The sequence below is a fragment of the Chrysemys picta genome, chromosome 17, assembly GCF_011386835.1.
Source record: "Chrysemys picta bellii isolate R12L10 chromosome 17, ASM1138683v2, whole genome shotgun sequence".
Lineage (NCBI taxonomy): Eukaryota > Metazoa > Chordata > Testudines > Emydidae > Chrysemys > Chrysemys picta.
The window spans coordinates 3,418,273-3,441,904 of NC_088807.1; the positions used below are offsets into that span (position 1 = coordinate 3,418,273).

Sequence of the window (23,632 nt, forward strand, 5' to 3'; positions counted from 1 at the left end):
TAATAACTAGTGTTACTTACACAGCTCTTTATATCCTGTCATCTCAAAGCACTTGCCAGTGGTGGGTCTAATTTATCACCCTCCCTCCCCCGCAGAAAACCCCACTCCAATTTTGCAGATGGGGGAAATTGAGGCACAGAGAGGGGAACTGATCTGTCACAAGTCAGCAGCGGAGATGGGTATGGAATCCAGGCATCCTGCCTTGCCACACCCCCTCCCCATTCTTCTAATCATTCTGACTTGTAAACCCCTTTCTAACCACCAGACCCCACTCCCTCCTCGAGAGAACAGAACCCAGGAATTCGGATCCCCAGTCCTCCCCTGCCCTAAGAGCTAGGCCCTACTCCTCTCGCAGAGCTGGGCATAGAACCCAGGAGTCCAGGCTCGCCCCCCTACCCACCTCGCTCTAACCACTGCCCATTTTGCAGCTCATTTGTAGTCCTGGCAATGCTTCAAGGCTGGGGAATGCGCCGTGGAAATCCACAACTGATCGATTGACCTTTCAAGGGTAAAAAGGAATAAAAAAACACCAAATACCAGACTGACTCCGAACTACTGACATTCCGTAACCTGATCTCCGCACAGATTTCATGACCACATCACTAGAGCAGTTGGGGGAGTGGGGGTGTATACCCTATATAGTTCTACCAATCCAGCCCCTCGTGTAGACACTATTATACCGGTGCCTTATACCGGTATAGCTTCTTTCCCTTCCTGTACAGGGTTCGCTGTAAAGCACCTTTATCCTGGTAGAACTGCATTCACCCCAGGGGGTTGTACTACTTTGACTAGACTGGTATAAGGCACCTATATCATTTGATTATTTATTTGTATTATGGGACCCTCTAGGCGCCCCAGTTGTGACCCAGGACCCTGTCGTGCTAAGTTGCCTGGATGCCCATACAGCCCCATCTTCTCTGCCTCTGCTAGACAGAGTCCCTCCAGGACCCAGGCCGCCCAGTACCTGCTCTGTGATTAAGCAGGGGCTGTCGCTCGTCAGGGCTGTCAGACTGGCACTGAATTAACGCCAGTGACAAGCCGATGACTATTATTAGCTGCCATGTGGGTGGCTCATTCTTTGCCTTGCACTGTCAAAGTGCTTAATATAGTAAGTCGGTGAGGGCTGATTGCTGGCAGGAACTGCTGCTGGGAATGGCTGGGTTCTCAGGGGCAGTGCCGGCTGCGTTGATCCTAAATACAGCCCAGGTGGCCATGCCCTTTGGATCGTGACTTTACCTGTGCCCAATCAGCCTCATGACCCACCTGGGAGCTAGGTATTCTCCCCACAGTTTACAGAAGGGGAAACTGAGGCACAGGCAGGTGAAATGACTTGACCAAGGCCACACATGCAGACTCCCAGTTTCCTCCTTTAATCTCTAGACTGCAGGACACCTGGGTTCTATGTGTGCCACTGGGAAGGAGTTTTGTCTACTGACTGGAGAAGGGGGGTGACTGGGATTCAGGACTCCTGGTCAAATACCATGAGAACACCACAAGGGTTTGCAGCCCCGGGGTCTCACCTCTCACCTCCTGACGACGCCTCATGGTGCAATGATGGGACCGAGCGATGCTGGGGCCTGGACTCATGTCGTTTTGCGGCATGATGTCACATTTCAGCCGGAGCAAGTGACTTCAGGCCCCCAGGGGATGCTGTCGTATCATGCCACGACGTCCCATTTGCAAGACGATGTTAGGGGGGGATCAAATGACCTCAGCAAAAGCATCATAGCGCGTCGTGATGACAACCCCCTGTGGCCGGATGACGTCATGCCTTTTGGTGATGACATCAAAGCACAACATGATGACCCCCTGTCTTGCTCTGAGGACATGATTAGGGTGCCATGGCAACATCACATGCTCAAAATGGTGGCACTGCTGTCCCAAGATGACCCCTGCCCCCCCCCCGTGGCAGTCTGGGAAAGGTCAATAGGAGCCACCCCCCACGCCTCCATGCCCTAATACCCTCTTCCCGGGCTTTGAACCCACACTCCACAGAAAGGGGCGTCGTCCCCTTTAAGAGAAGGCACGCCTCCTTTCCTCCTCCCATCAATCAGCCTTTCCTTCAGCCAATCAGAACGCACAACGCCGCGAGCACTCTCTTCCTCCCTCCCCCGAGTGGGCAGTGCCCGCAGAGCGGCGTCGGTTCCGGCCAATCAGAGGTGGAGACTGGGAGGTGGGGGCGGGATTGCCTCCTCCCCCCCTCAGGAGGCGGTCCCTGTTGCCGGGGGAACGGGGCAGAGCAGAGGAAGGAGGGGGGTGTCCCCGGATGTTGGCTGGTTCCTAATATGGTGGCTGCGGCGGCGGAGTGACCAGGAGCCGGGGGGAGACAGCGCGAGAGCCCCCGAGCAGGTGCGGGGGGGGGCGTGGGTTGAGATGGGGGCACAGTTGGGGGGGAGGGCATGTGGGGGAGGGGGTGAGAGAGGAGGGGGAGTGTGGGGGGCTGGGGAGGGGGATCAAGGTGCGGGAGGGGGTGAGAGGAGGAGCTGAGCGGTATGTGGGGGATTGGGGGCTGGGGAGGGGGGATCAAGGTTGGGGAGGGGGTGAGAGAGGGGGAGAGAGAGGGGGTTTGGGGGCTGGGGAGGGGGATCAAGGTGGGGGAGGGGGTGAGAGAGGCGGAGCTGAGCGGTATGTGGGGGTTTGGAGGCTGGGGAGGGGGTGAGAGAGGAGGGGGAGCTGAGGGGTATGTGGGGGATTGGGGGAGGGGGATCAAGGTGGGGGAGGGGGTGAGAGAGGAGGAGCTGAGCGGTATGTGGGGGTTTGGGGGCTGGGGAGGGGGATCAAGGTGAGGGAGGGGGTGAGAGAGGAGGAGCTGAGCGGTATGTGGGGGTTTGGAGGCTGGGGAGGGGGTGAGAGAGGAGGGGGAGCTGAGGGGTATGTGGGGGATTGGGGGAGGGGGACAAAGGTGAGGGAGGGGTGAGAGGAGGAGCTGAGGGGTATGTGGGGGTTTGGAGGCTGGGGAGGGGGTGAGAGAGGAGGGGGAGCTGAGGGGTATGTGGGGGATTGGGGGAGGGGGATCAAGGTGGGGGAGGGGGTGAGAGAGGAGGAGCTGAGCGGTATGTGGGGGTTTGGGGGCTGGGGAGGGGGATCAAGGTGAGGGAGGGGTGAGAGAGGAGGAGCTGAGCGGTATGTGGGGGTTTGGAGGCTGGGGAGGGGGTGAGAGAGGAGGGGGAGCTGAGGGGTTGGCGGCACGAGGAGGATATAAAGGCATGGGGTGAGGGGGGGGGAGCGCTGTGTGTGCACGTAGAGCCCCGCCAATCTGCGGATGTCTGTGGACCACGTTTGCGGATCGGCATTGGGTACAATTTTTTGTACTGGTGCCGGGCTCTGTGTGGGGCTGGGATGTGTGAGCGGAGTGGGGCTGGGGGAAGGGGGCATGTGAGGGAAGTGAACACCTGAGAGGAAGGGGGAGTTGAGGGTGGGGGTATAGAGGGGAGCTGGGGGCATGTATGGGGCACATGTGCTGGGAGGGGGCAGCTGGGGCAGAGAGGACTTGAGGGAGGTGAGAGGAGTTAAGTGGGGGGGTTAAGAGGCCACTGAAGGGGTAAGTGAGGGGACTGGGGCACGTGAGGGTACTAGAAGGGGCTGCATGTGTGTGTGGCTGGGCAGGGTGAGGGACTCGGGGGTTGTAGAGGGTGGAGATCAGGGTGTAGGTGAATAGAGAAGAGGCCTCTGGATGCTCTGAGGGTGGGTGAGCTAGAAATGCTCGTAGAGGTTGGAGGGTGTCAGTAGAATGGATGGGGGGAGGAATGGCTGAAAAGTCGGGGCTCTGTTATATGTGACATGCTGCTGCGAGGGGTGGGCAGGACTGTTCCAAATGATGCATGACATCGTGTCAAAACCGTATACCAAATATATAACATCTGTGGTCACCACCACTTACTGTGTGGCAGGGGGCCTCAGAGAAAAGTCTTGTGTGGTGCCTCTCATCTGAGGATCTCCAAATGCTTAGTAGAGTTGGGTAAGAATTACCTCCCTCTCTGCGGTAAGATACTGAGATGCAGAGAGAGAGAGAGTGACTGGCTTGTGTCAAATGGGCGCCGGAGCTCGGAGTACAACCCAGGAGTCCGGATTGCTCTGATCCCCAGATAACACGTAGTGAAGACTACTTTAAAGTACCCTCTGCAGCTTTGCATATTCCACCATAGCGCCGCTACCGAATGTGGTCAAGCCTCACTTATTTGAATGAGAAGAGGGAGCTGTGGAAATGAATACATAGGGGATTTGACTGTTGAGGGGTGTTACTTTGTGTCTGGCAAATGGGAATTTTGGATAACCAAGGTCTCAGCAAAATGAGGCTTAGAGGGCAGACAGTGCTGTTTATCCTGAAAGGTTATACTGATATTTTTCCCTGGTGGGGAAAATCAAAGCAGGGGGAAATCGGTAAAATGAGACTGTTACTGCTACAGAAACACTCTAGTATAAAACTTTCCAAGCCCCCAGATGGCTTGTTGGAGGGTTTTTGTAGGAGTTGGCTCTTTTCCTCTGTGTTTGGTAACTGCGCTGGGTATGACAGTCGCTGGGAACAGCTGTCTCCGTTAGGAGATTCTAAGCTTCAATTAGCCTGAGTGGAGATGCCACTAATTGTTAGCAAGTGAAATGCAAGTGTAAATTAAAAGTTAAGTAAGGCTCAGCCTGCAAACGCTGAAGGTATTTTTATTTAGGAAATAAAAGATAGACATCAGTACCCTAGAGTAACAAAGGGAGAGAGCTCAACCCTCCTATATAGGCACATTGATCAGCAGATGTGCTCTGGGATATTTTTGCCATCACTGTTGCTTTTTATGACTGACATTTCAAAGCAGACAGTGTCCTGGTTTGTAACTCAATCCACGCTGATAATTAACGCATTCAATATCTCTGGCCGGCAGGAGCTGCCACATACGGAGGATGCGTTGGGTTAGCAATTTATAGCCACTAGAAAGCAGGTCTGAGAACGAATCCAGCTCTGTATGCTAGCTCCACATAGCTGTTGCAGTTGGAAGGAGCCGTTCATAAGAACACTTTTGAACTGTTAATTGGTTGCTTTTCCAATAGCTTTCATTTTTTTCTAAATATTAGGTCTGTCAATTAATCGCGGTTAACTCATGTGATTAACTCAAAATTAATCGCGTTTAATTGCAGTTTTAATCGCACTGTTAAACAATAGAATACCAATTGAAATGTATTAAATATTTTGAATGTTTTTCTACATTTTCATATATATTGTACAGTTTTCTGCGGTGTAATTGAAATGAAAGTGTATATTTTTGATTACAAATATTTGCACTGTCAAAATGATGAAAAATACCATTTCTTTTGTTTAATTCACCTCATACAAGTACTGTAGTGCAAACTCTTTATCATGAAAGTGCAACTTACAAATGTAGAATTATGCACAAAAAAACTGTTCAAAAATAAAACAATGTCAAATTTTAGAGCCTGCAAGTCCACTCAGTCCTACTTCTTGTTCAGCCAATTGTTCAGACAAACAAGTTGGTTTACATTTGCAGGAGATAATGCTGCCCGCTTCTTGTTTACAAAGTCACCTGAAGGTGAGAACAGGCGTTCTCATGGCACTGTTGCAGTCGGTATCACAAGATATTTACGTGCCAGATGTGCTAAAGATTCACACGTCCCTTCATGCTTCAACCACCATTCCAGGGGACATGCGTCCATGCTGATGACGAACTATGCTCGATAACCATCCAAAGCAGTGCGGACCGACAAATATTCATTTTCATCATTGAGTCAGACGCCACCAGCAGGTTGCTTTTTCTTTTTTGGTGGTTCGGGTTCTGTAGTTTCCATATCAGAGTATTGTTCTTTTAAGACTTCTGAAAGCATGCTCCACGCCTCGTCCCTCTCAGATTTTTGAAGGCACTTCAGATTCTTAAATCTTGGGTCAAGCGCTGTAGCTATCTTTAGAAATCTCACATTGGTACCTTCTTTGCATTTGTGAAATCTGCCGTGAAAGTGTTCTTAAAATGAACATGTGCTGGGTCATCATCTGAGACCGTTATGACATGAAATATATGGCAGAATGTGGGTAAAACAGAGCAGGAGACATACAGTTCTCCCCCACAGAGTTCAGTCTGTTTAAAAAAAAAAAATGCGTTAATTACATTGTTTAAATGAGTGTCATCAGCATGGAAGCATGCCCTCTGGAATGAAGGGGCATACAAATGTTTAGCATATCTGGCACATAAATATCTTGCAGTGCTGGCTACAAAAGTGCCGTGCAAATCTCTGTTCTCACTTTCTGGTGACATTGTAAATAAGAAGAGGGCAGCGTTATCTCCTGTAAATGTAAACACACTTGTTTGTCTTAGGGATGGTTGAACAAGAAGTAGGACTGGTAGGCTCTGAAGTTTTACTTTGTTTTGTTTTTGAGTGCAGTTATGTAACAAAAAACAAAAACCTACATTTGTAAGTTGCACTTTCACGACAAAGATTGCACTACAGGACTTGTATGAGGTGAATTGAAAAATACTATTTTGTTTGTTTTCAGTGCAGATACTTGTAATCAAAAATAAATATAAAGTGAGCGCTGTACACTTTGTATTCTGTGTTGTAATTGAAATCAATATATTTGAAAATGTAGAAAACATCCAAAAATAAATGGTATTCTATGATTGTTTAACAGCGCGATTAATGTTTGTAATCGCTTGACAGCCCTACTAAATATTTATATTTTTAATACTAACCCTGAGCACTTTCATTGCATTTCTCATGCTCGAAGAGCCCAGTAAACACCTGGGGTGGGGAGGGATGTAGATAAGATGATGATTGAGTTGATTCATGGAGCGCTTGAGGCCACCATTTTCCAAAGTGACGTTTGGTTTTTGAGTGCCCGAGGAGAGATGCTTTGGGCCGGACTTTCAGAGGTGCTGAATTCAATGGGAACTGTGAATGCTCAGCGCCTCAAACTGGGTGCCCAAAATTGAGCTTGTCACCAACTTTGTACAGCAGAACACTAGAAAGCCTCATCTCCTGCCTCTGTCCTCTAACCACTATCTAATGTTACCTCTTAAATAAATCCAATGGCAGGGCAAGGTGCTGCATTGACAGCCATGGGTGCAGAACTGCCCCTCTTCATCCCTGGACAGCACAGGCAATAGTAGGGTAAGTGGTTTTTTTTTTTTTTTTTTTTCCCTCTTCTACTCACATGCCTCAGCCCTGACCTGATGGCTAGAGCCCTGTGGATATCAGATGCAGTTGTATTGCTGACCATCTTTGTGGATCGGCTGCTGATCCAAATGTTTGTATCCGCACAGGGCTCTACTGATGGCCCTTCTTCCACTAGGAATGGGAAATGCGCCCATGGGGCATTCCATCCTTGCAGGAGGGGGCAGCAGCCTCTGCTGAGATTGCCAGCAGTGCAGATGGCCAGTGCCAACTATGGTGGCAGATCTTATGATGTGGGACCCACCCATTCATTTGAATTTGTTTTCCGCAGGCCACCAGTCAACCAATGATGGCTGTGCTGGGGTTAAGCTGACGAATGAGATACAAAGAATCCTCTTCTCTGGGTCACCAGGCTCTGAGGCCTAGATCCTCAAGGTGACTTCCATTGGAAGTTAGGAACCTAAATACCTTTTGAGGGTCTGGGACTCGATTACTTTCCCGCAGGGAAGAGCAATACAAAACTCGAAAGACTTCAGGATACTTTTTACTTGCAATTAAAATTTGCTGAACTTGGCAAAATTCAGCTGGACGCTCTTCAGGGTTGCAAGTCGAAATGGGCAGCATCTTTCACAATGGGCTAGTAAGCAGATGGACATTGGGTTTATTGAAAATAAACAGCTGCAAAGAGTGGCTAAAGGAGGACACAAAGGACCTTAGTAGCTTTGAAAAATGCTTTTTATCCAAAAGCCCTAAACACAGCCTGAGATGTCGCCAAGGAATTAGTCAGTTGCTGCCAGTAAAAACATTCGTTAATCCTGGCACCCTTGTAAGGAAAGTGCTTTCCTTTCCGATAAAGGAATAAACCTGTTAGCTGACTATATTGATTGGCCTTTGCATCTTGCAAACCCGGTTGGGGAAAGTTTTCTTGAAACCATGACTAAATTGAATGGACAAACAGAAACATTATGTGAAGCACCAAAAACCCCCCACAGCCCCGTAAGGTTTGGATTTGTTGATGGATGAAGATGTGCCCGGGACAACATCATGTTACTTTATAATCTGTGAATCAAGCTGGGGCTGGTATATCTAGCCAGGTGCTTCCTGGCATTTGTCTGGTGTCTCTTCTCCAATGTTTGTTAGTTTCATGCTTGTTTTGACTTTGCCCTCGCACCTCCTCCCTGCCCTGAAAAGTAAAGCTGGTTTCAGTCATTGAAAGCAGGGTTTATAATGGGAACTGAAACTCAAATATATGATCATAAACCATGTCTTGACCTTCCACTGCTGCTCGCTTTCGCGTTTGGCATGAAACCAACCACTGGAGACCGATCCCAGGGACGATACCAATGTGATTATGATCAGAGTCCACTTGCATTACACTTTACTTCCACTGAGGGGAAACGTGGTCTCTGCTCTCCCCTCCCCGCCCCCCCATGTTTGTTCCAGCACCCACATGTTTTTCAGATACCCAGTTAGTTTTGTATTTTATTTGCATGTGTTTGGATGATCGTTGTTTTTGCTAACACTTATCAGCACCACCAGAAGGAAACTCTTAAAAAATAAATAAATACAAATCACTAGGCTTTCTTCTTGCTCCACTGGTGGCCTCGTTTCATGCCTGTACTACTGCTTTGGGGAACGGCTGATTGTCGTGACTGGCTGCTCCCATGATTCTGCAGGTGTATCTCCAATGGCAAGATGGTGCAACTGACTTCTTTTATGTTTGCTTGTCAAAGAGCGCTCTGGCTGACTTCTTGTTCGTTAGCCACGTGTCTCATTGTGAATCTCTCTTCTCTCCGGCTCTGCCCTGCCAGGATACGTGGAAACTTAGTGTAGCTTTTGAGGCCAGAAGGGACCACTGATTATCGTCTAGTTGTGATCTCCTGCGTATCACAGGCCAGAGAATGTCACTCGGTGATTCCTGTATCTAATACAACTACTTGTGGTTAAACTACGGTATATCTTGGGCTGCCTTTCTAAATCTTGATTTGAAGACTCTTAAGTGATGGAGAATTTACCACATCCCTTGGTAATCTGTTCCAGTGGTTAGCCGCCACTGATCTTAATTTAAAAAAAAACAAACAAACCAACCCATTTTGAACTCTGCTGACTTAAGTTTCTAGCTCTTGGCTCTTCATTTGCCTTTTGTCTGCTGGATTAAAAAGCCTAGTATTGGATATCTTCTCTCCACATAGGTACTTGCAGACGTGATCAAGTTGCCTCTTAACCGTCTCTCTCTGACTTTCCCCTCCCTTCGGATTGTTTTCAATGGTAATGTAGGCTCCTAAGTGAAGGGAACTGCCACTTTCTCAGTTGGGAAGCATGAGGGAGAAGGAGACTTCCAACCACCCAACACTGTGATGATCACATTTATTTCTTTTTATTATTTTTAAATAGTAAAAAAGGCTCCTAGGGACCCGGATGTTCGTTCAGTATAATAATCAATCAGACAGGAACGAGGCCAGCCAGCCCTCTGCAGAAAAGCTCTCTTCCATCTCTTTGTTGTTCGGGGTTTCACACCCTCAGCCTTCTCCAAAAACCCTCTCTGGTTGAGTTCCGACCCAAGTTCATCTGCAGGCTGACAACGCTGAATAAAAACAACCACTCAGATTCTGTTCCTACCCCCTTGGAGGGTTCGGGACCTGAACCGTGGACATAGAAATGAAATCTAAAGCCCCACCCCCACCTCAGTGCTGAAATCATACAGTGCTTTATGACCAAAGAGCCCTTGTCCTCTGCCCCGAACAGCTGAGGTACAAGATGTAGGAGAGCCAGGTGAGAGGAATTGTGAGATGGATGGGTATCTTGCACGAGTCGACTTAAAGGGGGAGAGGAGGCTCACATAAGCTTCTATGGTCATCCGACTAGATGATCCCAATGGTCCCTTCTGCCCTTGGAATGTCTGAATCTTATGAAGGTTGCTTCCTTGGCAAACAGGAAGCATGAGGGGGTACCAGGCTGGGGTGGGGAGAAGAGGATGAATAGTGATGTAACGATCAGGGCATACAAATTGCCGGACTGGATCAGAGACACAGGGTTCACCTAGTCCAGTGTCATGTCTCTGATATTGGCCAGCGCCAAATACTTAAGAGGAAGGTCTAAGAACCTCCCCAGTAGAGCAGATGTGCGATAATCTATCGCCTACATTGGGTCTCGCTCTGGTCTCCTAATGAAAATTGATTCAAGCCCTGAAGCAAAAGGTTTAATATCCTTTACATTTGTTAGCATTAACTATGAGAACTCTGGATATTTTTAACCTAAATGCCCATGTCTCTCTGAATCTTGGCAAGGTCCTGACCTCAGCGACTTCCTGTGACTGTGAGTTCCACAGTCTAATTATTGGTTTTAAATTTGCCACTTTTTACATTTTATTGAATATCCCATGTTCACAAAGGCACAAGGCAGGGCAAGATTCGGGGAGGGGGATAGCTCAGTGGTTTGAGCATTGGCCTGCTAAACCCAGGGTTGTGAGTTCAATCCTTGAGGGGGCCACTTAGGGATGTGGGGCAAAATCAGGATGTGGTCCTGCTAGTGAAGGCAGGGGGCTGGACTCGATGACCTTTCAAGGTCCCTTCCAGCTCTATGAGATAGGATAAGATTCTGAATTCCTCTGAAGGTGAGGACATGGAGGGGAGAGGGAAGATCACCATGCCCAGGTAGATTGGAGTGGCGAGAGCTGAAAGGGAGAAAGAGACCGCAATTAAGATGTGATTCGGATTACTATAATGGAGCACTTGGAGGAACAAGTGGACTTCGGTGGTAGAGAAGGAAAGCAGCAGGACTTAATGAGAGACCAGTTAATGGGGAGGTAGCGAGAGGAGTGAAATGATGGTTCATGCGAGGTTGAGATTGGAAAGCACAGATGATGCTGGCAATGCCAGCATAGGTAGAGAAAGGAGGTGCAGGGGGTGATCAGAAGAAAAGATGTTCAGTTTTAGAAAGACTGAGGTAGAGAAGGTAGCGGGTGCAGAATACACTTATGTAACGTACATCTAATACTCGTCACTCTGAAATCAAAGGGGAGGGTTGATTCCTTGCGACTTGATTTTTTTTCTCTTCAGATTAATAATTTAGGAGTCGGTGGGTGGCAGCAGGGTGGGGTTGGGGGAGGAAGTTTATTTTTACATTGGAGTTGAGAATTGTTTTCTGCAGAGCCTTCTGTTGCTAATTGAGTGCCTGAAGAACCATCTCCCCCCCCACCCCGAACATCTTTGAGAGGCGAAGCTGTCAATTCTCTGCACCATCTGGATTTATGACTGGATCTGTCCTGTAGAGCAGTATTTCTCTGCACCCTAAGATACATCTTTCTACTTATTGGGAATTTGGCAGCCTCAGTCCCCCTCCTTCAGGATTTAGATTTGGGGTTAGTTCCTCTGTGTTTTGTTTTTTGTTTTTTTGTTTTTCTCCAGCCAGATCATTGCTCTGTTGGCTAAGGCCAAAGCACTGACCTCACTCTGTTATTTCATGCTCAATCTTTGTCTTTCCTTTTCATTAGAAGCCATAATTCTTTATGACTGCTTCTGAGTTGAGGAACTTCCTGACCATGCTGCATAGTTTTAAGACGACTTCTTCTAGGTCGAGTGTGTTGCGAATCTGTGGTCAGCCTGCCTAGAAAGGAAGGAGTTACATTTCGATCCCTATTGAATCAAGACCTAGGACCCTCCTGGATCATGTCGTATCCCGTTCATAAACTTATCAAGGATGTTACCGCTGTGCGGCAGTTTTGTCCATGCATGTCCTCTAGGCACATGAGTTTGGGCCTGATCTTGAAAGCAGCTGTGGACCGTTAACTTCCACTGAGGGCAGGGAATGGCAGCGACTCCGCACCCCTCAGAATCAGGCCCAGGACTTACTCTGAGCAGGGTTAGAGGGGAAAAATGCCAGATCCCGGCCTGTACCTCCACTTTTATCACTGCTGTTACCGGTGGTGATGCCCTGGTGATGAATGAAGAGTTCTTTATTTTCCTGCTTTAAACAAGGCCTTACTTCCATGCTCTAATTGTACAGCAAGATGAACAATGGGTTTCTGGGTATTATTTCACTGCAGAGTTAGCGCGAGTCATCAGTCCGTGAGTTAGCTTAGTGCAGGGATTGGCAACGTTTGGCTGCCGCGTCCGCAGGTTCGGGCGATGGTGGCTCCCACTGGCCGCTCCAGGCCAATGGGGGCTGCGGGAAGCGGCGGCCAGCACAGCCCTCATCCCGTGCCACTTCCCGCAGCCCCCGTTGGCCTGGAGCGGCGAACCGCGGCCAGTGAGAGCTTCCATCGGCCAAACCTGCGGACGTGGCAAGTAAACAAAGCGGCCCGGCCTGCCAAACGTTGCCGATCCCTGGCTTAGTGCGAGTGAGAGCAAACGCTCGTGTAGCACAAGGTGATACTGAACAGCAGTGCCCCTACGGCATTACTAGCGCTTGTTTTAGCAGCACCGGAGCTTCGACCCGTGCCCCCTCATGGACCCCAGCTAGCTGTAGTTTAAAACAGGACCTAACGCGAGCCAGAGATTTTTGTGCCTGGTTAGGGGCCGCACTCGAGTCATGTTGGGCTAACGTTGCAGTGAAGACCAGTCCCGTGAGCCTGCAAAAAGCTGAACGAGTGAGTCAGCTAGGACAGGACTGTGTGATTCTGATGCAAGCGGCATAATTAATGCTCATTACGGGAGTCTTGCCAACTCTCACCCGATCCTGTAAAACCAGAGAGACCTCTGCGCTCTGGGAAGTTGTGCTACTGAAATTGAATCTCCCAGGACCGGCGTCTCTTGTAACTGAAGTAGTATTATTAGTTGTTTGCACTGTGGGTATACGAGAAGCTTCGTCTCCACGGTGCTAGGCACCGTGCATTCAAAGTGCCTTTGCCCGTTGGGGGAGTGGTAGTTTATGATCAATTACTCCATGGTCACAAACTCCTCGTGGGTTGGCGTGTGGGTCGTAATGAACGTGGTAGGCCCCTTTTCTGAATGAGCTGTTTTTCAGAAGGCCTTTACGGCTCAGCAAAACATCCCAAGGATGTGCTGGTGCTTCCGTGAGGCCTAATGATGGCTGCATCGCTCTTTTGTGGTTTTTGTTTAATAAACGCTGATTTCCCCTGCGCTTCGGCAAGAACTGGAGGGATCGTAGCAAGAAGTGCTCGGCATTGAGCTGCGGCAGCGTTTGTCGTGTTTCCAAGACCGCTTTATGCAGCACAGGTGCAAACCCATTTTCTCAGCCAGTGCAACGTGTCGCCAGGGAGTTGCTTTTCCAACGATTTAGGCAATTGTTAAAATGGAAGCAGCCCCGTTCGCTCCACTCTCTATCCCCAGGCTTAATGGAAATCAGCCATTCCGAAGAGTCAGGTGCTTTCGGAAACCGAAATAGCGGTTTGCTGGCCCGAAGAATTCCAGATTGCTAATTTCTTATGTGGGCCTGGGGAGGCAGGATCATCTGTTAGCCCGGGGCTGTGACAAACTGGGACCGTTCTTAATGTGGCCTTTGAATGCTGAGCGGGGAGGTTGGCTGGGACGGTCTGCGTTGGGGGATGGGAGACTGGCCTTGAGGGAAGATACCTGAGCATGTAACCTGAGAACCCAGGAAGGGAGTTGGAGGCCAGGTGACACCGCTTCCCAGGGAAACTGGACAAAAGGCTGGGGGAGGAGGAGCCGGGGGAGGCTGGGTGAGAAACGCTGGAGGGAGGGAGAGTTTCAGGAGCTGGCTGGTGTAATGGAGGGAGCCCAGACAGGGCTCTGACCCACCCCCCCCCCCCAACGGGGCTGTGGTGCCCCTGGGACCCCAAGATGGACCTAACCGAGGGGGGTCCTGTTGTCTGTGCCTGCAAGACCTGTCTTGGACTGTGTTCCTGTCGTCTAAATAAACCTTCTGCTTTACTGGCTGGCTGAGAGTCATGGTGAATCGTAGGAAGCCGGGGGTGCAGGGCCTTGCGTCCCCCCACGCTCCGTGACAGGGTCAGAGTGCCACATCAGTGCTTTATGGTTTGGGGATGATTTTGTCTTTTTGTGAATTTTTTGCGGTGGGGGGGGGAGGGGGAGTCTGTCTATTGTTGCTAGTCGGGAGCTCCTGCATTCTTTCTGCAGCTTTGAACTGAATCCTTCAAAGCTCTCGCAAGACTAAATAATTCAGCGTTTGAGTGTGAGTTTCGAGTTCAGTTTACGGGCGATTCTGTTGCAGGTGGACAGAGGTTGTGTGTTGCCTTTCAAGCATCTCCCGAACACGGTAGTGGAGGATTTGACTCCGCGTGGCAGCGTCCCCCTGTTGACTTGGCTGGTGCGGTTTGCTCGGTGGTAATTGGTATTTTTAGGAATCCTTAGTCTCTCATGTAGCTTTCACAGGCTGGAATGTGCGTTCTGACATGTCAGTCTAATGGAAGAGGACAGGGAGAGAACACCTCACCGGACGTCGGCCGTATCAGGAGGGATGAGCTGGAGTGCTGATGAGATGCGCGGTCAGGAAAGTAACTGAAATACTTCCCTCGTGGATTTATTTTCTAAATGGACAACCCATCTAATTCTCAGTTACTGAGGGACAATCTCCACTCACTGATATATTTTGCTTTCCACACCCAAATCTCTGTACAACTTTTCACGAGCGATGTACCCGAGTATTCGGATGCTAATATCTAAACTGGATTGTTAAATCTGTTCACCTCAATTTGGGTTATTGTGGATTATGTACTCTATATATCATACGACTTTTAAAAACAAACTTTGTATTTGTGGTTAATCTAAGCACTGTACCCAGATGTACAGACACTCTTTCTCAACCTATGTATTCTATACTTTTTTTTAACATTAGCTTTAATAAAAATTTTAAATCTAATCCATCACACCGCTAAAAGGATTATTTGGGGTCAGAGTGATGTAAGGAAAACATTTGAGGTCTCCTTGCTAGAGCAGGAAATTGGGCAGAGGCGTGAGTTCAGTGGTTAGGCTTGTCCACTCTGTCTCTTAGGCCTTGGTTATGCCAACAAAATCCAGTCCTACGGCTGCTGCTCTGCCCTGAACACCTCCTGTTAAGGTCCTCCATCTAACTGCGATGTGGGCTGCAGTCACTAGGAATGTTGCCGGGGGATTAAGGTCAGCGTTCTTAAACTCTGAGTGTCCCGCCTCTTTATTTCGGCATAAGCCAGACTCGTTGATATGATCTGTATCTACTACCAACTCTTAGGGCTGGCCTACACCTAAAACACTGCATTGGCGCAGCGTAGAGTTACCGCCTCTCAGGGAGGTGGATTCTTAGTGGGAGACGCTCTCCCACTGACATAGCCCTGTCTCCGTGGATGGGTTGGGGGGAGAGAGGGGGAGCGGTGAGGTTGGTATAACTCTGTCGCTCAGGGGTGCGGATTTTTCACACTCCTGAGCAATGCAGTTATACGATATAGCTCTGTAGTGTAGACCAGACCTATGTTCGATCCCAGGCGTAATCCATCTTCCTCTTTTGTGGGTGCAAGCAAATAAAGCCAGGGCCCTGCCCCTGGATTCTTAAACATCCCATCCTGCAAATGGTTGGTGTGCAGAGAGGCAGTGAAGTCAACAGGCTTGTTGAATGGAGTTGTCTGCCTGGATCAAGCACGAGCAGCAACAAAGGATTGTGAGTAAGATGTCTGCCTATCCAAAGTGGGACAGAGACGACTTATCCTTAGGGCCCTACCAAATTCAGGCCCCGAAAAACTCGTCACGGGCCGTGAAAGCTGGTCTTTTGTCTAGTCTTTTATAGTTTCTACTGTTAGTTCTGCTTTTATGATTTCTCTTTACCCTTCTTTTTCTACCCCCCCCCCCCCCTTTTCTACCTTCAGGCCATACTCTATAGACTGCTTAACTAAAGTTTAGGCCCTGACCATTTCCCCCCCACAAATCTGGTCTTTTTGTGTGGTTTTACCCTATACTGTACAGATTTCTCGGGGGGGGGGGAGGAACAAGCGTTTCTCAAACTGGGGGTCCTGACCCAAAAGGGAGCTGGGTGGGTGGGTGTTGCAGGGTTATTGTGTGTGGGGGGGGTCACGGTATTGCCCCCCTTACTTCTGTGCTGCCTTCAGAGCTGGCTCGCCGGAGAGCGGCGGCTGCTAGCCGACCGCCCAGCTCTGAAGGCAGCAGCACAGATGTAAGGGGGGCAATACTGTGACCCCCCCCCTTACAATAACCACCTGAGCCCCCCCCCATACAAGCCCCTTTTGGGTCAGGACCCCTACAGTTACAACGCGGTGAAATTTCAGATCTAAATATCTGAAATCATGAAACTTACGATTTTTAAAATCCCATGACGGTGAAACTGACCAGAACGGACGGTGAATTTGTTAGGGCCCTACTTATCCTGCACAGAGATCGCTGTTTGCTAATTTGGCTTCGCTGGTTGGTCAGTCTATATTTTCTGCTTTTGGTAATGAATGGTAAGTGAGCGTTGTGGTGAGTAGACTCCACAGAAGATGTTTTTAAGGATGGATCTCAGTGAAGGTGAGGCTTGCAAGGGCAGGGGAGGCATTCCAAGCAGAAGAGGTGTCCTGCAAGAAGCAAAGTTGGCTGGTAGAAGGACGCAAATGGATCGACAAGGTGGGAAGGCTGGAGTGGAGCAAAGAGGGTGTCGGAAGGCGGGCATTGAAATAGGCAGGCGGGGAGTTGGACAGGGTCTTGAAGGGGAGCATTGGGGGGGGCTAACTGTGTGGATGCCTAGAGAAGGGCTTTGAATGGGGGTGACACCTGCTGAGCGCTTTGATAGGAAAGTGCTTCCCAGCGTGGGTTAAGTGTCGCCCCTGCTTTGCAGAAAGGAAGAACGAGCCGCAGAAGGGCAGTAATTCTCTCATGGTCGCCCAGTGAGGTTATGCCCCATCTTTTTCTGTGCCCCTCCAGAGCTTTGCACAAGGGGGTCCTGGGGCATTACCGTAATACACCTAATAGCCAAGCTGGCAGTAGAACCCAGGAGTCCAGTTCCCTATCTGCAGGGCCATGTAACCTTCCAAACATGTATAAGGAAGATGATTTGTAGGCACCAAGCATAGTGCTTTAGAACTGTATCCAACCTGCTCACCCCCTGCCTTCCCTGCACGCACAATTAGAGGGTGCGAATAAGCTATAATTTTAGTAAGTGATGTAAAGGGCTAATTAAAGGTTTTACTTGGCTAATCAGCTTGCAGTTTAATTAGCACCAAATGGTAACGACTTGCTGAAACATAAATTGACTTCTCGGCTGCTACCAGCTTGTTACATTATTGTTAATCGCCCGCTTTGGAGGAGTGTGGGCCGCATGAAGAGATGCGGCCCCGTGCGGGCATGCTACTCCTTCAGGGCTCCGTCACATCATGGTGGGGGGGCTCCCGTCACTCTGGAGAACCTGCCTCGGGTGGGGCAGCCTGTTTGTGTTCTAGGAGGGTGGGTTTTAAATAGGTCTGGCTCACCCTGACCAAGTGCTGTGTTCAGGGGGTGATGAAAGCTGAGAGTGGGGGGGTTTGTCCGTAGCATTTTGGATTGTGGAGTTTGTGGGCTGCTTTCTGGGTGTGCTGTTGGTGAACCCACCCCAGGGGAGCTGCATTTGTGAAATGGGTTTGGGTCTCCACCCTGTTCCTGCTGGATGGGTGTGTGCATGTTGTATCAACAAGCATTGACGCTAATGGCCTCTCTCTCAGGGGGGGCGGGGGGGCCTAGAACCAAACAGCTGATGGGAGACTGAATGCCCTTTTCACCCAGTGAACTGGTGAACAGTGTGGGGTGAGGAACCTCCATTTTCTGTTATACTCCCCTCCCCCAAATCCATTCAAAACGCTGCTGCTAAGATTACCTTCTGGCCTTGTCACTTTGACTGATCCCCTCCTAAGTCCATCCATTGGCTCCTCCCTTCCACGACATCCAACACACGCACCTTGTCTGTACTTTCAAATCCCTCCCTGAACTAGAGCTCCCCACCTACCCGACCTGTTATCCCATCGCAAGGTCGACTCCTGCCTTTCCTCCGCCAGTGATTGCCAGCTTCGGTCACTTGATTCTTTGCTTCTCCAGCAAGTGCTAGTGTTTTCCGCCCCCTCCCCTTCCTCTCCCCCTGTAGGTTGCCCCGTATGCAGGGGAAAAGCTCCTAATCAAAATCCATAAAGCCGCTATCTTGTCCCTCCTTAAAATTTGCCTCTGCTGAAATGTATACAGAGAAGTGCCACCTCATAAAGGCAAGGCAGGTTGCAAGTTGTGATTGTGTCTACTAATTTGTACGCATCTTATTTTTTCCCCCTCTCCCCACTGCAACCCGCTGGGGGGCTGGTCTAAGCTAGCGCTCCCAGTGGTGGATCTGCACGGGTGGGGAGTTTGACGGAGCAAGGGGTAGTGTGGAGACACCCACAGGAGATTGCAAAGGGTGTTGCTGATGGTTGAATTTAGAAATGAAGGATAGTCCCGTGGTTAGGACTTGGAGGATCTGGCTTCAATTCCCTGCTCTGCCATCGACTCCCCGTGTGACCTTGGGCAAGTCACTTCCCTTCTCTGTGTGTTTTTCCCCCATCTGTACAGTGGGAACACTATCCTCAACATCCCGCCGAGGTAAGGAAGCGTTAAATACATGAAAGATTGTGAGATTGATTGAATTGATGCCACTGGATTTTCCTCCTTTTCGGTTAAATGCCCTGACTTGCTACTTAACAATGTTGAAGCCTCATTGCTCCACCAGCATAATGGCTGGGGGAAAAGCTCGTCTATGTGCGTAATTAACGGGCTATTTAGGTGATATAGCTGGAGATGCCCGTGTCAGATCTTCTTGCATTCTTTGCATGCCTGCCTTCCCCGCCCCTTTTCCTCCCCATAGTCCTGCCTCAGTAGCAACCTTGTGCAGCGGAAAGGCAAAGCCACCGCACTGCTAAACTTGTACAGCTCACAGGATCCTGGTGGAGTCACTGGGCTATGGCTGTCTTTATGAAGTTGTTAGTCACGGTCTCTCCTGTGCTAAGGAGCCAAGCTAGTTCCCCCGGCGTTAGCTTTGTTTGGTGAAGTTTGTACTCCTGGTTTCTAGGTGGCCGAATCTCCTCCTGAGATGAAGTCATGAGTGCCTGGCCTCTAGGGAGAGGGAAAAGTGCGTGTTCTGTTTTCCTAACCTGGCCTTTCACAGTCTGTGCGACCGGGCTTTGAAACCCAGCTCTGTGTACGGATGATGTTGTGTGCTCTGGCATCTGTGCAACAAATGTTGGGTGCGGTAAGAATAGCTCCACATCCTTCGTGTGCTGCTGGAAAAAAGTCTCTTGCTGTCTGTCGTTGGCTGATTCCCTAATGTGGCATTAATAAGGAGTGTAGTCCTGGCTGAAATACTTGGATTCCAGCAGAGGCTGCATATCTGACTTGCCCTTGTGCTCAATTCCTCTGCAAATGAGCCCCTCGCCCAAATAGCATAACGGGGAAACCACTCCGAGATGGGTAAAACTTCTGTGATAAAAGGGGGGAATACAAAGGGGCCACATTACTCTGGTGCAAGCCCTGTGGAATTCCACCAAGGATGAATTTGGCCTTATAGACATGAGGCCTTGAAATTCCACCTGTCCTTAAGAAAGGGAACGCAGCTCGCTCTCGAGCTCTATAAATAAGCTGTATATTTATATAGCACTCCCTGTTGGGAGCTCCGTTATTCAGGACAATCCCTGTGGTGGGACGGTGGAATTTCCAGGGTTAGGCGCTTAGGACAGCCGGAACAACGTGATGGTTTCTAGCTGGAAATAGAACGTTGCAGTGGGTCCGCGAGGCTTCTGTTCTCCGTTCGTTCTGGCCAGGGCTGCGTGTGGGTAATGGCTAGAGAAGTACGAAAGCAAAGTGGATTATCCCTTGTACAGATTGGATGGCCTAATCTGTGTGGTGGCTCACGTGTAAGCGGAGTAGAGCTGGCTGGTTTGGTGTATAACTGGCATTGGTGAAAGACGCTGGATTATGTTAGACAGAACCCTTATCTCTACCCGGTCCTGGCCTTCGAAAAATAATACCGTGCGGCAATCCCGTTCAGATGCTTTCGATCCAAAAAGGCTCTCAAAGCACTAATGTTTGGGAGATTAAACCCTGTTTACTAATGGGGGAACTGAGGCACAGAGCAGGGATGTGACTGGCCCGGGTCACGCAGCGGAGCCAGACGTCCTGATTCCCAGTCCTGTGGTTCACCCTCCTCCCTTTTCAGACGCTGCAGCAATCCTGAACTAATCTGTTGCAGCTTTTTGCTTTGGAAAAAAGTGTGTGATCACACACGGAGAAATGACTTGCTTAGTGTGTGTGTCCCCGCCTCCCTTTTCCTTGTCTCACAGTGACAGTTGCGTGGGTGGTACCCGAAATAACCTCTTTGAACCTGCATTTCTCTGGTTTCATGCCAAATGACGACTGGGACTCCCATAATTTCTTTTAATGAAGAATTTGGATCCTTTTGTATGTGTGTCAACGGCTACACAGCAGTACACGGGGGACTGCTTGAACAAGAAGATCTGTGAAAGTGTTGCTATCTTATGAATATCTAAGAGAAGTCCTGGTTTTTGTGTGTGGTTTGTGGGTGTTTGTTTATTTATTTATTTGCTACAAATACTTCAGCTGATGATAAAAATGTTTGCTTGCCTTATAAAATCATTCAAAGATGATGCCTTTTAAAAAAAATTAAAGCTTCCAGCAAGAAAGCTGTTTTTGCACAGATCTTTCTCCTGTGTATCTCCTGTAACAGTCTCTTTTGTTGTTGTGGATCGTTGTGGTGGTCGTTATAAAACTCGGGAGGTGGTAATAATACGTAGCTCTTACATAATGCTTTTCATCAGAAGCCAAGATGTTAAAAAGTAACTGGCGAGATTGGCCCATCCAACATGAGAGGCCATATGGGGGCACTCCTGGGTTCGATTTCAAGTTTACCCCGTGGGCAGTGTCTACACTGGAGGTCGAGGTGGAATTTCCCACGTGGGTAGACGTACTCCTGATACAGTATCTCGGACTGAGCTTGTGTGCTAAGAATAGAAATGTAGCCGTGGCGGGGCGAGAGGCCAGCTGCCCTTGATATGATTCCATCCGAGACCCCAGATCCATTCTTGAGGAGCTAGTGCCTCCCACCATTTGTCCCATCATGGCTCCACGGCGATTTCGTAGCATGTTGGCTCGGTCGGCGCCAGCGCAGGTATGTCTGCGCAAGCTGGAAAAGCATCCCGGAGTTCAAAAAAGAATTGGATAAGTTCATGGAGGACAGGCCCATCCGTGGGTATTAGCCAGGATAGCTATGCCTCTGACTGCCAGATGCTGGGAATGGACGACAGGGGATGGGAACACTTGATTGCCCTGTTCTCTTCATTTCCCCCTGAAGCATTTGGGGGAATGAACAGACAGGATGCTGGGCTAGATGGACCATTGGTCTGACCCAGTCTGGCCGTTCTTATGTCTACACTGGTGCTGGAGAAACATGTGCATTGGGACCGTCCAGTTGCCGTGTTGTAAAAGGGCTTCCTATGTACTGGCCGCAGAATGGGTGGTGATGGGGTTTAGCACGTACCTGCTAAGGTGCTTTGGAAAGGCAAAGTCGTGTTTTCAGGGTGGAGGATATTTGTCTGTGTGGTTTGAATGTGTGCGACATGGTTAACTGTCGGCAGGCCTGTTTCCTTTGCCTTCCTTGACCTATGCTCCTGACACTTCCCTGCCAAAAGCAAGGGGTGACCGTGGACTTGACTGGAAGCGGTTAGGTATAAGTTCCAACGACCCAGCACGTTGAACATACTGCGTGAAGCCTGCACTTCGCTAGCGTAGTCCCTTGCACCAAAACCTCGTAAAGCTTTGAATCAAAACCGCTCCATGGGAGACCTGGAAAAACGCAGCATCTGACTGAATTGCTTTGAAGTGTTCCAGCTTATCCGCTCCTACCGTGAGAGTGGGCTGGATCGCTATCGCATGGAAAAACAGCTGAGCGAGAGCTGGTGCTGGGGAATCGGTTTCCTGTATTTTTTAAAGTTGGAGCAGCGGCTCTTATAAAATAAACAGTCACTTTCTATGGAAAGGTATCTCAAATCACTTCACCAACCCTAACTTTCACTCTGTTAACTGTATTATTTGTCATGGTTATTTGTTGAGTCCTGGTCTGCATTAGGAGGCTAGGTCGGTATAATTACATTGCTCGGGGGGTGAGAAATCCACACCACAACCGACGCAGTTAAACCAACCTACCCCCCGGTGTAGACACGGCTCGGTCGATGGATAGAGCCGTATGCGGCTACCAGATTTATACCGCGGATATCTGAGGAGCTACAGGGCTCTACTGGGGAATGACCACGGCAAACGCAAACGCATGTCGGGCTTCCACTTGCAGGAGCCAGTGTACTGAGCTGTCTTGCGCCTAGCAGTTTCCCTCGGTCTTACCTGGTAAGAGCCTAATTAAGACCCGCGTTGTTAAGTCTGCCACCCTTTTGAAATGGGAAATACGGCGTCGGATTCTAATCTCTCATCGGTGTAAATTGATTTCCATGGAGTTATTTGGATTCACAGCACTGTAAGGGAGAGGCGAGTTGGCTCCACAGTGGTATAGAAGGGGCAGTAGGAGGAGGAAACCACACTTCTGTAGCTCTTCAGTAAAGGAGTAGTGTTGTTGGAAAAGCGCTAGCATTTAGAAGTATAGTCTACTGACAGGTTACATTAAAATCCTCATTACAACATGTTCGCCTTTGGGGCTGCTGGGAGTGTAGGATTGATTATGCATGAATGAAAGGGACTTTGACTTAATTTGTGATTTCCTCCCCCCCCCCCCCCTTAATTTTTGTTGCTAGTGATCGTTTCCAGGCTGACGAGACCTCTCAGTGTAGTTCTGGGTGGATGTGCATGCTGTATGTTTTTTCCCCCTTGTCGGTTTTGGTGTCTCTTTGAATGAAACTTGTGCTACTAAAAGAAAGGAGAAGGTTGGCTCTAGAGCCAGTCAGCTACAATATATCCCTTCTTCCACAGCCATCCAGATTCTAGAAGGAATGAGAAGTGTAGCCATTTTGCACTGGGAAGACATAAGTTATCATTTGTGACGGCTTTCTCCTGGCTCAGGTGATGGTAATGACCGTTTAAACGTATTCAGTGCTACAAACCACAGAGTGATGCTACACACCGTAATTCCTGTGACGGTCTCTACTCTGGAGAGTTTACAGGTCACAGAATGATAGATTTTTTTAAGGCAGAGGGAGGGGACTGTGGGGATCATCTGATCTGACCCCCTGCACAGCACAAGCCGTAGAACCTCACACAACAATTCCTCCCTCAAGCTCTTGACTTCTGATGGAGCTTGAGTGCGTCTTTTAGAAAGACATCCAGCCTTGAGTTAAAGATTCCAAGTGTTTAGGTTCTCCACCACATCCCTAGGCAAGTTGTTCCAATGGTTAATTACCCAGACTGTTAAACGGCATGTTCTTTCTTTTTTTAAGAAATGTTTATTTAGGGAGTTCTAACAATTTTACAAATCCTTGCCATGTAAGTATCAGAAACAGAACCCTCGTTACAGCTGTTCGCTTTTGTTTTGAAGAGACATTCTATAGGAATATAGTCATCAGGTTTTTCTGTTTATCTGGGTGTTATAATGATGCCATTTTATGGCATCAGTAACACCCGTC

At 49.1% G+C, this 23,632-nt stretch overlaps 1 protein-coding gene across 1 annotated transcript in view; it reads left to right on the forward strand.

The window, feature by feature from the left end:
- Positions 1 to 2,201: 2,201 nt before the first annotated feature.
- PAK4 (p21 (RAC1) activated kinase 4) overlaps positions 2,202 to 23,632 on the forward strand; it is a 99,337-nt gene continuing 77,906 nt past the window's right edge. The window contains exon 1 of the mRNA XM_008173188.4: positions 2,202 to 2,349. The gene's annotated coding sequence lies outside the window, so the exon portion shown is untranslated. The remainder of the gene's footprint in view (positions 2,350 to 23,632) is intronic.